This window comes from Elaeis guineensis, chromosome 5, assembly GCF_000442705.2.
Source record: "Elaeis guineensis isolate ETL-2024a chromosome 5, EG11, whole genome shotgun sequence".
Taxonomy (NCBI): domain Eukaryota; kingdom Viridiplantae; phylum Streptophyta; class Magnoliopsida; order Arecales; family Arecaceae; genus Elaeis; species Elaeis guineensis.
The window spans coordinates 66381810-66396899 of NC_025997.2; positions in this window are offsets into that span (position 1 = coordinate 66381810).

Consider the following 15090-nt stretch of genomic DNA (forward strand, 5'->3'; position numbering starts at 1 on the left):
TTTTATTAATTCATATACAATTATATCAAATAGCACAACCATCAACAGACTGACGATTGGCTTTGTGACATATTTTCCAACACATAATATATCTCACTATCAGATAGAATAGAACATATGGGGTTACACATTATGGGATTTAATCTCAAATTTACCAATTGGACTTATGAAGTTCTAATTGGTTTAGGATCTATTGAAATTCTATTAGGTTTATAAGAACCATGCTAGCACATAGTTAAACCTAATTCTTCTCGAAACTTTGATTTGATCAAGTCCATAGCCTTGAACCTAACCAAAATCTATTTGAATTTTAATTAGGCTCTTAATTGTGAGTCCAAAAGCATTGGATAATGTCAATGAGTTGGCATAAATTATCCTAACATTATCTCTTCATTATCTCCTAATTATCTCTAAGTGTGTGTGGAATAGAAGGAAAGAATGGGTGGCGCCTTCCTTTATTTTTGGCAGGATCAGGTGTGCCAATCCCAAAGATTTTGCAAGAGGGGCCCACCCCCTCTTATGGCTTGGCATGGAGGAGAGAGAGAGAGAGGGGCCATGCCCCCTCTCTTGATCAAAACCCTAATGTGGGGTGCCAAGAGTTGGCTTGGCACCCCAACTACCTGACTTGTATTCCATGGGGCGCCCCTTATATCTACCTAAAGGGGCTGATAATATGCCAATTATATCTGATTTTATTGAAAAAAAATTAGATTAAAAAGGTAGAGTATTTTTATGAGATAAGGATGTGCCTTTTTAAGATAATTGGATTCCTCTTATAAGTCAAGGTAGAGCTTATATAAAGAGAAAGTCTCTAGGGTTTGTTAGAAGAAGAATTTTGTGAAACAAAAAGTCTCTCTCTCCCTTCTCCATGCCTCCCCTCCTCCCTCTTTTCTCTTCCATGCCCAAGGGTTGGGCATCTTACTTTCCACACGCCAAAAGGTAGGGGTGATTTTTCTTCAAGAGTGAAGAATGAGGAGAAGAAGAAAAAGGCTGCAGATCGAAGAGTTGATCCCGCAGTCTAAATCAAAGGGTTGATCTAAGATTGAGATTCTACTTAGAGAAGAAGAATATACTATGAGAAGATCCGTTTGAGATTGATCCTGGTTGATACTTGTAGAGGTCGGATACATGTTTGGCTTGAGCATCTACGAATCTGTGATCATCGGTAGCGGTGAATATCTACCCGTGTTAAGGTATTGAGATTTGATCTCATACTTATTTTTTAAATTTTAGATTATATATATATTTTTTTTCTAGGCTTGGGTAGGATTAAATTTGATCTTATGCATATGGGGTTAAAGGGTTTAACCCATTTGTTTTTTTACTGTAAATCAAAAAGAGTTTTGAAATATATATATGCTGTCTATCCGATTTTCTAACAGTACGTGGATGACATCCTCCTGATTGGAAATGACATTCCCATGCTGACATTCATCAAAATATGGTTGTTCAAAGCATTCGCCATGAAAGACTTAGGAGAAGCTTCCTATATTCTTGGTATAAAGGTCTAATGGATAGATCTAAAAGAATGATGGGACTCTCACAGCAAATGTACATGGAGGAGGTGATGAAGAGGTTCAATATGAAAAACTCTAAGAGGGGCCCTTGCCTCTTAGATATGGCATTCATCTCTCTAAGAAGATGTGCCTTGACATACCTGAGGAGATCCAATGCATGAGCAAGATTTCTTATACTTTGACAATAGAGAGTCTCATGTATACTATGTTATGTACATGATCTGATATAGCCCTTGCCATGAGTGTCATGAGTAGATATCAGATGAATCCAGGTGGAGAACACTGGATTGTTGCGAAGAACATTCTTAAGTACTTGAGAAAGATTAAAGATTTATTCTTGATTTTTGATAGAGGATCAGAGCTGAAAGTGAAGGGATACACCGATTCAGACTTCATGACTGATGTCGATGATAGAAAGTCTATATTGGGATATATTTTTCTATGTAATAGAGGATCGATTAGTTGGAAGAGTTCCAAACAGCCGATCATTGCGAATTCGATCATAGAAACAAAGTATATTGCCACCTCTGAAGCTGCTAAGGAAGCTTTCTGATTCAAAAAGTTTATTGTGGAGCTAGGTGTGATGCCATCAGATACCATTGCACTGTCCTGTGACAACAACGGTACCATAGCCCTCACTAAGGAGTCCAAGTCTCACCAGAAGTCCTAGCATGTAGAGCGGTGGTTCTACATCGTATGCAAATATCTTGAGAAGAAGTTCATCAAGGTGTAGAGAGTCGACATCGTGCAGAATGTGGTGAACCAGCTGACCAAATCTCTCAACCAGCAGAAGATCGAAACTCATCTTGAGAAGATGGATCTTAGGTATATGGCCAATTGGCTTTAGATCAAGTGAGAGTTTGTTAGATGAGTGCCCTAGAAGCCAATTATTGACTGACACATTTTATATTTTCAGAGCTTACTTTATACTTGTAATATTTTTTTCTTAATAAAATGATATTTTTATTTTTAATCATATTTATGTGTCCATAATTTATCTTAGAAATTAACAAAGAAGATTTTTATATATTTTCAAGGTGTTGAGAATTTGAGACACATATTATTAGTAGTTAGTTTCTAAATGCTCTCGATCAAACGATCATCACGAAGGACAGTGATCAATCTATTTAAGATCGATGCATAAATCATCTCCCTTCTAGGTAGATAAGTCTTGGGTTTGTAGTGTAGAGACACTGGGGTGAAAGTGCAGGTGGTTGTTAGAGAACAACTTGCACTGAGTGTGACCAATACGAGAAATCATTTGGATATCTACTCACTCGTCAGTGGTTATCTTGATGCTGCAGTGGTGTGAGTGGTCCTTTGACCTGAGGTGTCATCTGTTAGATGTATATCCTCGAAGCCAATCTGATTGATATATTGTAATAAGTCTAGGGCAGAATTTTATACTTAATATATTGATTTGATTAATAAATGAGCAAGTTTCATTTTCACTCAAATGTAATGTGTCCTTGAATCATTCATGGAATTAAAACTTCGATACATATTTTCAAGATGTTGAGAATTAGAGGCATATATAATTAATTTCTAAATGCTCCTGATCATAATATCATCATGAGGATGGTGATCGATCCAGATAGACTGGCACACAAATCACTTCCTTCTGGATGGATGAGTCTCTAATCTACAGTGTAAAGACACTGAGAGACGAGTGTGGATAGTTGTTAGGAAATAACTAATACTGAGCGTGACCATATAAGAAATCACTTGGATTTGTAATCGAACATCAGTGATTATCTCGATGTTGTAGTTGTATGAATGGTACGACTGTTCACAGTGAGGCTGCTAAAGTTTGACTGATACATAAATATAGCCTCATTTAGATCTTGTAGTGGATGTTGGCGATAATTGATCCATTGTAAGAGTGGGGTGTGCATCTAGATGAAATCTATCAATTTTGATAGAGAAGAATAATCCTATGGTATTTGAGAGGCTAAGTTCGAGAATCTATGGCCACAGCAATGTGATTGATAGAAAAGAGTTTCTATGAGGACACAATTAGACTTAAGCTGATCGAATTTATCATATGACTGATGATGAGATTTGATGATTTATCCATGACCTGCCATCTAGTCGGAACTCATAATAGAGAGACTAAATCACATGTTAACTATACCTTGAGTTTTTTTTTAGTTCTACTAGATTGCCACTACATACTACTAGATGTCACTGGTAGATTGTGAGAGCTCACTAGAGTTGCTCAGGATCGACAATCTTTGATGAGTGAGAGTAAAATTTTTTGATACATTGAAAAGAGTTTCAATGATATTTTGATAGAGATCATTATATATCTTACTATCAAATAGAATTGAACATACGGGATCACACAACAAAAGGATTAGATTTAGAATAAGCAATTGAGCTTATGAAGTCTTAATTGGGTTTAAAGAAATCCTATTGGATTCAGGATAATCTTGCTAACATATGGTTGGACCCAATTTTTTCTTTATACTTAAATTACTTATTTGATAAGATTAATTCAAGTTAATTACCTACTAATAATCTTAATGAATTAGATTCATTGGGCTCTAATTGTTGGGTGTCTAGGGTTTTGGATTATATAGATTAAGGGTTCAAACCTTTAATCAATTTGTTTGATTATTAGCATGGGCCGCCACTTGATTTGATCAAGTTGGGCCTACCCACCTATATATGGACATGTGGGACCAGCATTAGGCATCTCCTAGGCCCCATGTGGTGTGTGAAAAGTGGGTGCAAAGGTTCCAGTAGTTGGCGTCTAAAGAATCTCCTAAAGGGGGGCAAATAACTAACGGAACAAAGATTCCTAGTGCAAGTAGGACTTGCATTAAGAGGCTATTTGGTTTTGAATAGAATTCAAACTTTTTGTCTATTTAAATGGAGCCTTTTCTAAGGCTCCTTCCTTTGATTTTCAGTAGCCCATGCCTCCCATAAAAGCTCTTCATGCCCCCTTTCTCTTCTCCCTCTCTTCTCTCTTCTAGCTTCAACACCCAAGGAGTTTGGGCATCTCCATCTTCCATGCCTAAAAAGATTTTGGGCATCCATTGCTTGCTGGTTTCTAGGCCTTGATTGCTTCATTATCAAAGAAAGAAGAGCAAAAGAAGAAAAGATCAAGAAAAGGATCAAAGAGTTGATCGCTATCCAGACTTTATTCAGATTTGCAAGGTGATTGTTCTTAGAGAAGAAAGATCAATACCAAAGAGGACTATTTCAGGCTGATCCTGAGTGGATACCTTTAGAGGTTGGATACTTATGTGGTTAAAGAAGAACCTACTCTCTTTTAGATCCAGATTCGTAGAAAGAAATTATGAAACAGGTATGTGATTCGATCACATATTCAATTTCAATATAAAATTCAGTATGTGTTCAATTTCAACATATGAAGTAGATTCTTGTGTTCTATATTTTATGCATGCATGATTAAAATTAAAAGATATTTTAATCTTTTATTCTACTGCATTATTTAGAATTTTTTTTTTTGAAACATACATGCACATCCTGACATGAAATTCTAATATCATCGATTATTCGCAGTGAGGCTACTGAGTTTGACTGCACATTCTCTTAGTCTCTAACCATTCGGATCCTTGCTGTGGATGTTGGCTTCAATAAATTCAAGTTCACTGTTTGGAGTAGGATACACCTAGATGGAATCTATCGATCTTGATAGAAAAGAAAAAGTCCTATGCGATTTGTGAGACTGAGTTCAGAAAGTCTTTGACCAAAGTAAAGAGTGAATACTGAAAAAGAGTTTCCAAGAAATTCACAAGTGAACTTAAGTCGAACTAATGTTGCAAATAACTCACGATGAGGTTTGACGAGTTCTCTATGACTTTCATCAAGTTGAAACTCATGATAGAAGAACTAAATCATTCGATAATTATACCTAGGAGTTTATTCTTTCATTTTATTGGATTGCCACTACATATTGCTAGGTGTCACTAGTAGATTGTAAGACTCATCGGATGTCATCTTGATGAGCGATGATCCTTAAAGGGTAGAGTTAGAAATGTTCCAACCCATCAAAAGAAGTTTCAGTGATATTATGATGGAGATCACAATATATCTCACTATCAGATAGAATGAAACCTATGAGATCATACACAAAAGAGGCTCTTGTCTGATCAGATATTTGATTAATGATTATGAATCATTAAAGGGTATAATTGTCAATATGATTAATGATTAACCTTATACAAATGTTGCAATTATGTAATTCACTAAGTGTTAGTAAATTATAGTAAGATTAATTAGCAATTGAATTGTTAATTGGCTCTATTTGATTGAGCAATGAGGTTCAGATCAAGTCTAATTGAATTAGATTCATTTTAACTTGGATTGGATTTGATTGGATCCAACCTAATTATGAGAAAAATTAATTTTTGATTTGATCAAGATTTGGGTTCAGTTAATTCCTAATTAGATTAGAATTTCATTGAGTAGATTGGGTCCCTAATTTGATTAGGTTCTATTATCTATTTGGGTCAAATCAAATCTGATTTGATTTAAATCAAAATAAGAAACCCTAAAGTCCCATCTCCTTAGGACTCTCTCTCCCCATGCACGCCCTAGATTTCATACCAAGAAACCTCATGCAAAAAAGGTTTTTGCATTGAGGTATTTGCGTGAAAGAGAGGAGGGTGCAAGAAGGGGGGGTGGCACATGGTTATGACTCATCATCCTTATCCATTCTATATTTGAATTTGATTCAAATCTTGTGATAAGGATTAGATGGAAAGAGATCAAGGGATAATGAAAACTTTTGTAGCACCACCCTATCTTTTTTCATGTTAAGAAAGAGTTGTGCATGAGAAGAAATTAGATAATGCCATTCCCATCTTTGGCGCCCCAAAGTGGATGCCCCTCCTTTCTTGGCATGTGGAAAAGGTGGCACCTCCTTCTAGCCCTAATATCTCTTGTTCCCATAAAAAAGTCTCCAATACTTGGAGGCCTATAGTATGAGAAATAGAGAAAAAATTTGAGAAAAAAATTCTGCTCAAAATTCAAACCTCTTTCCTCTTTTTCTTCCTCCCATTCTTTATAGTTCTCAAGAGTCTGTGAGATCTGAGAGAGAACCAGATCAGCCATCAAAGAGAAGATCTTTGCAAGGGAGCTAGCACCTCGAGAAGATCATCTCACCTTTAATTAGAATAAGTCCTTGTGTAGATACCTGTGGAGGCCAGGTACGTGCATGGCTAGAGGAACCGTTCAGATCTACGATCATCGACTGTGGTGTAGTTTGACCCACGCAAGGTATTGAGATCCAATCTTAATATTTTTAATTTTTAAATTATATGCATATTTCAAATCTGGGCATGGATAGTATTAGATTTGATCTAATGCACATGGGGTTAAAAGATTTAGTCTAGATCCGTTCCTGCTGCTGCTCAAAATTATTTTGAAATCTATGCATGCAATCCTACCTATTTTCTAATAGAGTAGTCTTATAAGATTTGAGAAGCTGAGTCCACAAGTTTATGACCATAGTAGTGTGACTGATGGAAAAAAGTTTCTATTTAGAATCAATATTGGACTTGAGTTGATCGGATCTATCATATGACTGATGATGAGATTTGATGATTTATTTATGACCTGCCATCTAGTCGGAACTCATGATAGAGGGACTATATCATACATTAACTATACCTAAATATTTTATTTCTGTTCTATTAGGTTGCCACTACATATTGCTGGATGTCACTGGTAGATTGTGAGAGCTCAATAGGATCATTTTGGATCATGATCTTTATCGAGTTAGAGTGAAACTGTTCCAACCCACTGAAAGGAGTTTCAATGATACCTATGATAGAGATCATGGTATGTCTCACTACCAGACAGAATTAAACTTTCGGGATCACACATAAATGAAGAAGGCCTTGATTTGTTATAATTGAGCTTATGAAGCACTAATTTATATGGATTTAGAGAAATCCTATTGGATTCATCTTAACCTTGCGAGCATCCGGGGGAACCTAATTTTTCTTTTAGTTGATTTACTTATATGATAAGCATTAGCCAATTTTTATACTTGATTTGAATCTAGTTAAATTTGATTCAATAGAGTCCAATGGTTGGATGCTTAATTTATAGCTTGGATTAAATTAAGAAAGAGTTTCTCGATTGATTTGATCAAGAATCTTTGAAGTAAATTTATGAAACCATGTGGGCTGATTTGTGAGCATTTAATTAGATCCCATATGATGGGATGCCTAGCACTAGATGTGGGCATGGGTGATTTATGGGTGGCATCCTATTTATTTGATCCAAGTATATTATGACTAGGACTTCTAATATGATTAGTAGGAGGGATCCTAATTTGATTAGGACATCCTTATAATGTCTATTTAAAGGATCCTAGCCCTACTTCTCATATAATCTTATGATCTTCCATCTTTACTTCCATCTATTATTGTGTCCATGCCTCCTCTTCTCTTTCTCTCTCTAGCCCATACCCTCTCTCTCTATAGGCATCCCTCTTAAAGCTAGAAGAGAGGTGGGTGGCACCCCTTTTGCTTGGTGTTAGTGTTGGGAATAGTGTCTCAAAGCCAATCGTCAGACTGTTGATGGTTGTGCTCTTTCCTGTATTAGTATATGAATTATAAATAAATAAAAGTTATTTTGATATTTTCATCACAAATTGTTTCATCTTCTAATGAACTCCTGTGTTGTGGTGAAGTCCTTAGGACTATTTAGACTCGACAAAAGAGGATTTGTCGTTTAGTCCTTAAACCTATTCGCGACCAAATGATACGTTGTTAACAAGGACAACAACGTTTATCAAGCATAGGTCGTTGTGTGCCATATGGGTTGGTTGTCCTCTTAACCAAGGAGTGTGGAGACATTGGTATGGCATACAGGTGAGATGTAAGGGTACATCTGCACTGAACGTGACTGACTCCGGAGCTATTTCTGCTGTCAAAATTTTCTCCAATGGGATATGGGTATAACTGTCCCTCCGATCTGAGATCGCCATGGTGACTTGCAAGCAACTCACTGCACTTAGGCACTGGACTACCTAAATTTCTAATTCAGTGACGGAAGGATGCTGGGTGTAGTCAAGTACTTGACTTATCGGTGCGTGTGTCAAGATGGGATTGACCACTCCAGTTCAGGAGCTATGTACAGTCGTGTTTCAATTTAGCAAAATCTTGGCCAGGGTAGTCCTAGTGAGGAGTCACAGGACTGTTTGAGTTGAGCACAATTCGGATGATCTAATCAGGGTTGACAGTTTAACCCTAAATCATCCTAAACACAGGGGTCAAAAGGGATGAATTATACAGTAACCATATTCACATAGGTTCTGAGTGTTGTGATTGCAACTATTCGACCTATCCGGACATTGGGTATCATTGCTAGATGGTCACTTCGATTAGTATAGGAATTGGTTCCTGTGCTACCGACTTAGGTTCGAACCTACGGGGTCACACACATTAGAGGTTCCTATCTAATCTGATAGCTGATGAAGAGTCTTAATACTCGTAGACTATGAGTCTTATGTGTTTGAGACTTTGTGATCGAGAATCAGGATTCTCTGATCACGAGTCCCACACATTTTGGATACCGGGGTCAAGAGTCCCACTGGTTTGGACTTTTTGATCAGGGTTTCATATTGATGGACTCTGATGCCCGATTTCCCATCGAATTTAGACTCAGTATTTATGAAAAGTTTAATTAGTGATTTGATCACTAATTAACTCAGTTTGATTGAGTAATTATTTTTGGATCAAGTCCAATTGAATTAGATTCAGTTGGGTTTCACCCGATTAGGTTAAGTATTGACCTAATCGTTAAGGTGTTTTGGTCCCTGATCTGATCAGAGATTGGACTTAGTCAATTTCTAATTTGATTAAGATTTTATTAAGCTTAATTGAGCTTAATTATGTTGGATTTAATTTAGTCTAATTGTGTCTAACCTATTTTAAATAAGATTGGTTCAATTGGATTTCAAACCACCTTGATTAATCTCCCTGCGCCACCTCACTTCACATGCGCCCATTTGAATTCACGAGAAACGAGTTCTCATGAATTCTCTCCCATATAGAAGCCATCCCATGCCCCTTCTTTGTGCACCATTTTGAATGGATAAGGATGAGATCGGTTGGCCATTCAAATTCAAAAGATGTTTGAATTTGACTGGATAACAAATCTCTGTGCCCACCCTTTATTTTGTGCGCCCCTTCTTCCACACGAGAAAAGGTTTCTCGTGTAAAGTCTCCACGCATGAAGATGCCCATGCCCCTCTCTTCTCACATGTAGAGTGGATAGGAATGAGTTGGTTGGCATTTGAATTCAAATTTGATTTGAATTCAAATTCGATTTGAATTCAAATGAGCAACCACTTATCTTTATCCTCTCACACGGTAAAAATGCTGCAAAGATGCGATCTTGCATCGTTTTAAAAAGGAGATAAGATAGGGCATGCACAGATAACATCTGAGAAAGAATAGTGGGTGTGAGGAAGCCTTGTGCATGAGAAAAGAAAAAAAAAGAAGAGAAAAGAAGAGAGAAAGTGGGCGCAGGCTTTTCTTGAGTACCCTAGGATTTCTGCCTAGGGTTTGGGAAGTGAGAAAGTGAGCTACGAGTATCATGAGCCCACCAGACTTCAGGAAGAGCATCATCAATCTCTCAAGTGCATCTGCTGATGATTCAGAGCATCCGAGAAGTCGACAGATCAAGAGCGAAAGAGTTCGATCAACATCGGCCATCAAAAGGATTCAGCCACGAACTAGCATTCGTGAGGAGTCGATCAGATCGAAAGCTTCATGTGGATGATCCGTAGAGGTCAGACATAGTGTGTGGCTGGATTGCGATGATCAGACCCTCCCGATGGTGATCAAATTATGGCGATCGACTACCCGCACAAAGGTAATGTGTTTTGAACACATAACAGTAAAATATTTACTGTAGAAGTTTAAATTTCAAATTTAAATTCATGCTATGTATATATCATATTTAGATCCTTATGTAGGGTTTATACATGTTAATTAATTAGATTAATTAATAATTTTTGCTGTAAAATAATAATTTTAAAAAAGTTTTAAAATTACCATTTTATCCCTGCACTAAAATTCATTTTAGTTAGGTGTTGGCGCCAAGTTGTTGGTGGTTTCATCCTCTTCCTCTCAAGTTATTGGGAGTTAGTGACAACCATTTTGTTAGAAAATATATCCTAAAAGCTAATCGTCAAGCTGTTGATGGTTGAGCAACCAAGTATTATAATTGATTTGTTAATAAATAAAATATATTTTTGATATTTTCATCATAGATTTTCATCTTCTAACGAACTCCGTTATTATGATGAAGTCCTTAGAACTATTTAAGTTCGATAAAGAGAGGATTTATCGATTAGTCCTTAAAATTATTCACAATCAAATGAAAGGCTGTTAATAAGGATGACAGCTTCTATCGAGCATAGGTCGCTGTAGGCTATATAGTTTGGTTGTCCTCTTAATCAAGGAGTGTGGAGATACTGGTATGGCATATAGGTGAGATATAAGGGTACATCATCATTGAACATGACCAACTCCAGAGCATTCTACTGTCGAGAATGTCTCTGATGGGATACAGGTATAAGTGTCCCTTAGACCTGAGATCGTCTTAGTGACTTGCAAGCAACTCACTGTGCTTTGGTACTGGACTAATTGAATTTCTAATTCAGTGATGGAAGACTTTTGGGCACAGTCAAGTACTTGCAAAGTCAGAGTGTGATCGAGATGGGATTGACCACTCTAAGAGTTAGAGAAGAATGAGTCGCTGTATTTCAATTTAGCAAAATCTTGGTCAGGATAATCCATCAGATGGATTTGATATTTTGAAATACAATGTGGACAACCTGATCAGAGTTGACAGTTGAACTCTGAGGTATCCTATGATCATTTTGGTCAAGGGGATGAATTATATGGAAATTATATCCGCATGGGTTCTAAGGATGTTGTTCTACACTTTCGATCTCTCGGACCATCGGATACCATTGCTAGATGATCGCTTTGATGATATAAAAATTTATTTCTATGCTACTGACTTAGGTTCAAACCTATGAGGTCACACATATTAGATTTCACGATCTAATCGGATGGTTGATCAATGATTAAGAATCATTCTAGGATTAAACGATCAATACGATTGACATTTAACCTAGTGCAAGTGTTCCAGGAGGATCGATTAGCAATTTGATTACTAATTGACTTAATTTGATTAAGCCAATGGATTGAGATTAAGTCTAATTAAATATTATTTAATTAGATTTAGTTTGAACTTAATTAGATCAAGTCCAATTGATTTATTGGATAAGCTAAGTGCAAGAAAAAATTAGTCCTAGTTCAATTAGGACTTGGGTCAATCTAATTTTTAATTTGATTAAAAAATTAAAATAAATTTAAATTTAATTTAATTTGATTAAATTAAATTTTTAATTGGGTTAAGATCTATTTTAATTGGGTTGATCTAATTTTGGTTTGATTGAAAAAACCAGATCTAGGGTTTCAGGGTTAGATCTTGAAACTTTTTCAAGATCATGCAGCGGAAGACTAAAATAAATCAAAATTTATTTTTTAAAATTAGAAAATCTCTAGATCTAAGATTCTATTAAATAATTATTACATAGTATTAAATCAAAAATTAAAATATATAGAGTATGAACTACATGTTGATCATATCAACATGTTTCTATACTACATCTAATGTATGTATTAAACAATAGATCAGATCTATTATCTTGCAAGTTAGACGTTCTAACCTCACTGATCCAAGCTTGAGGATGATGTTGCAAGCCACACACACATCCGACCTCTAGGAGTCATCCACACGAGCCCACAAATCTCGACCAGAAGTCCTACTTCAGCAAATCAGCATAGTATGCTAGTACTGCGCTGATCCTTCTTTGATGGTTGATCAGGTGCCTCCTTCTTCTTGATTTGGGCTATTTAAAATATGAGAAGTAGAAGGAGGAGTTTTAGATCTGAGACACTCTTAGAAAACTCAAGATGAAGGAAGGAAAAAGATAAAAACAAACAACCCTAGAAGATGACCCTCTTCTTCTTCTCGTTTCTCTCTCTAAACACCCTATCTTTTGTCTATTATATCTCTACGACCCAAAGGTTTTTCTCTTTGATTTTTGGATGGCCCAAAGATATCTCAAATCTATATCTTTTTCAAAAATTTCATGAAGAAACTCATTTTATAGAGAGAGATATGATAGAGTCCTTATCTAGGTCAAATACCTAGTCAAGGCTTATCCAAACATGGCAAGATAAGGGGTGCCCAACTCTTGAGCACCTCCTCTTTATTTTTATATATGGACTACTAGCAGAGGATGCACAATATGTACCCTAAAATTCACAAAAATTTCAAAAAAAATTTGGATAAATTTGGTGCAGAATTGAAAGAGTTTTGGATTTCTAAAACTCTATCTCATAGAATTTGAAATCCAAACTTATTCCTCTTTGATTTGATCCAAACCACCTTCCATGTAAGAAAGAAGAGAGAAAACCTTTTGTGGATATGGGAGAGACCTGGGAGAGGGCTTTTGTCACACAAAATAAGAGGAGATTGGCATGGAATAAGAGAGAGGGCGTGGGGGGGTTATGTGGCGCAAGATGGAATCCTAATCTTACTAGGATTCTATCTTATGACTTGTTTTAATTTGGTTTCTCAAACCAAATCAAATCAAAATTAGATCAACCCAATTAAAATAAGTCTTAACTCAATTAAGAATCTAATTTAATCAGATTAAATTAGATTTAAATTAGATTTAATTTTCTAATCAAATTAAAAATTAGGTTGACCCAATCCTAATTGAACTAAGACTAGTTTTTCCTTGCAATTGGCTTATCCAATAAATCAATTGGACTTGATCCAATCAAGCCCAAACTAAATCTAATTAAATTATATTTAATTAGACTTAATCTCAACCCATTGGCTTAATCAAATTAAGCCAATTAGCAATCAAATTGCTAATGATTCTCCTGCAACACTTGCATTGGGTTAAATGTCAATCGTATTGATCATTTAACCCTAAAATGATTCTTAATCGTTGATCAACCATCCGATCAGATCATGAACTCTAATGTGTGTGACCTCATAGGTCTGAATCTAAGTCGGTAGTACAGAAATAAATTCTTGTACCAATCGAAGTGACCATCTAGCAATGGTATCCGACGATCGGATAGGTCGAATGTGTAGAACAACATCCTTAGAACCCATGCGAATATAGTTTTCATATAATTCATCCCCTTGACCAAAATAATCATAGGACATCTCAGAGTTCAACTGTCAACTCTGATCAGGTTGTCCACATTGTATTTCAAAATATCAAATCCATCTGATGGATTACCATGGCCAAGGTTTTGCTAAATTGAAATACAGCGACTCATTCTTCTCCAACTCTTGGAGTGGTCAATCCCATCTCGATCATACTCTGACTTTGCAAGTACTTGACTGTGCCCAGAAGTCTTCTATTGCTGAATTAAAAATTTAGTTAGTCCAGTACCAAAGCACAGTGAGTTGCTTGCAAGTCACTGAGGCGATCTCAGGTCTAAGAAACACTTATACCTATATCCCATCAGAGACATTCTCGATAGCAGAATGCTTTAGAGTTGGTCACGTTCATTGATGATGTACCTTTACATCTCACCTGTATGCCATACCAGTGTCTCTACACTCCTTGGTTAAGAGGACAACCAACCCATATGGCCTACAGCGACCTATGCTCGATAGAAGCTGTCATCCTTATTAATAGCTTATCATTTGGTCGTGAACAGTTTTAAGGACTAATCGATAAATCCTCTCTTTATCGAACTTAAATAGCCCTAAGGATTTCATCATAACAACGGAGTTCATTAGAAGATGAAGACTTATGATGAAAATACCAAAAATATATTTTATTTATTAACAAATCAATTACAATACTTGGTTGCTCAACTATCAACAGCTTGACGATTGGCTTTTGGGACACATTTTCCAACAACTCCCACTTGTCCTAAAGCCACTCGACACAGTATCTAATACCCATCTTTGACTTATGGTTGTCAAACTTCTTTATCGCCAGGGCTTTAGTGAAGGGGTCGGCCAGGTTCTCTTTTCTATTGATCTTCTGAAGGTCGACGTCACCTCGATCCACGATCTTTCGGACCAGGTGGAAGCGACGCAAGATGTGCTTCATCCGCTGGTGTGCTTTAGGTTCCTTTGTCTGAGCTATGGCACCAATGCTGTCACAGTAGAGCAGGACCGGACTATCGAGGGAGGGTGCTACTCTGAGCTCATTGATGAATTTTCTCAGCCACACAGCTTTCTTTGCGGCATCCGATGCTGCGATGTACTCCACTTCACAAACAGAGTCTGCCACAGTATGCTGCTTGGAACTCTTCCAGCAGATAGCTCCACCATTCAGAGTAAAGATATAACCCGACATGCTTCTGCTATCATCATGATCAGATTGAAAGTTGGAGTCTGTGAACCCCACAAGTTTCAGATCTGACTCGTCATAAATCAACCATTGGTCTTTAGTATTTCTCAAATACTTAAGGATGGCTTTAACCACTTTTCAGTGGTTTTCTCCAGGATCAGATTGGTATCTACT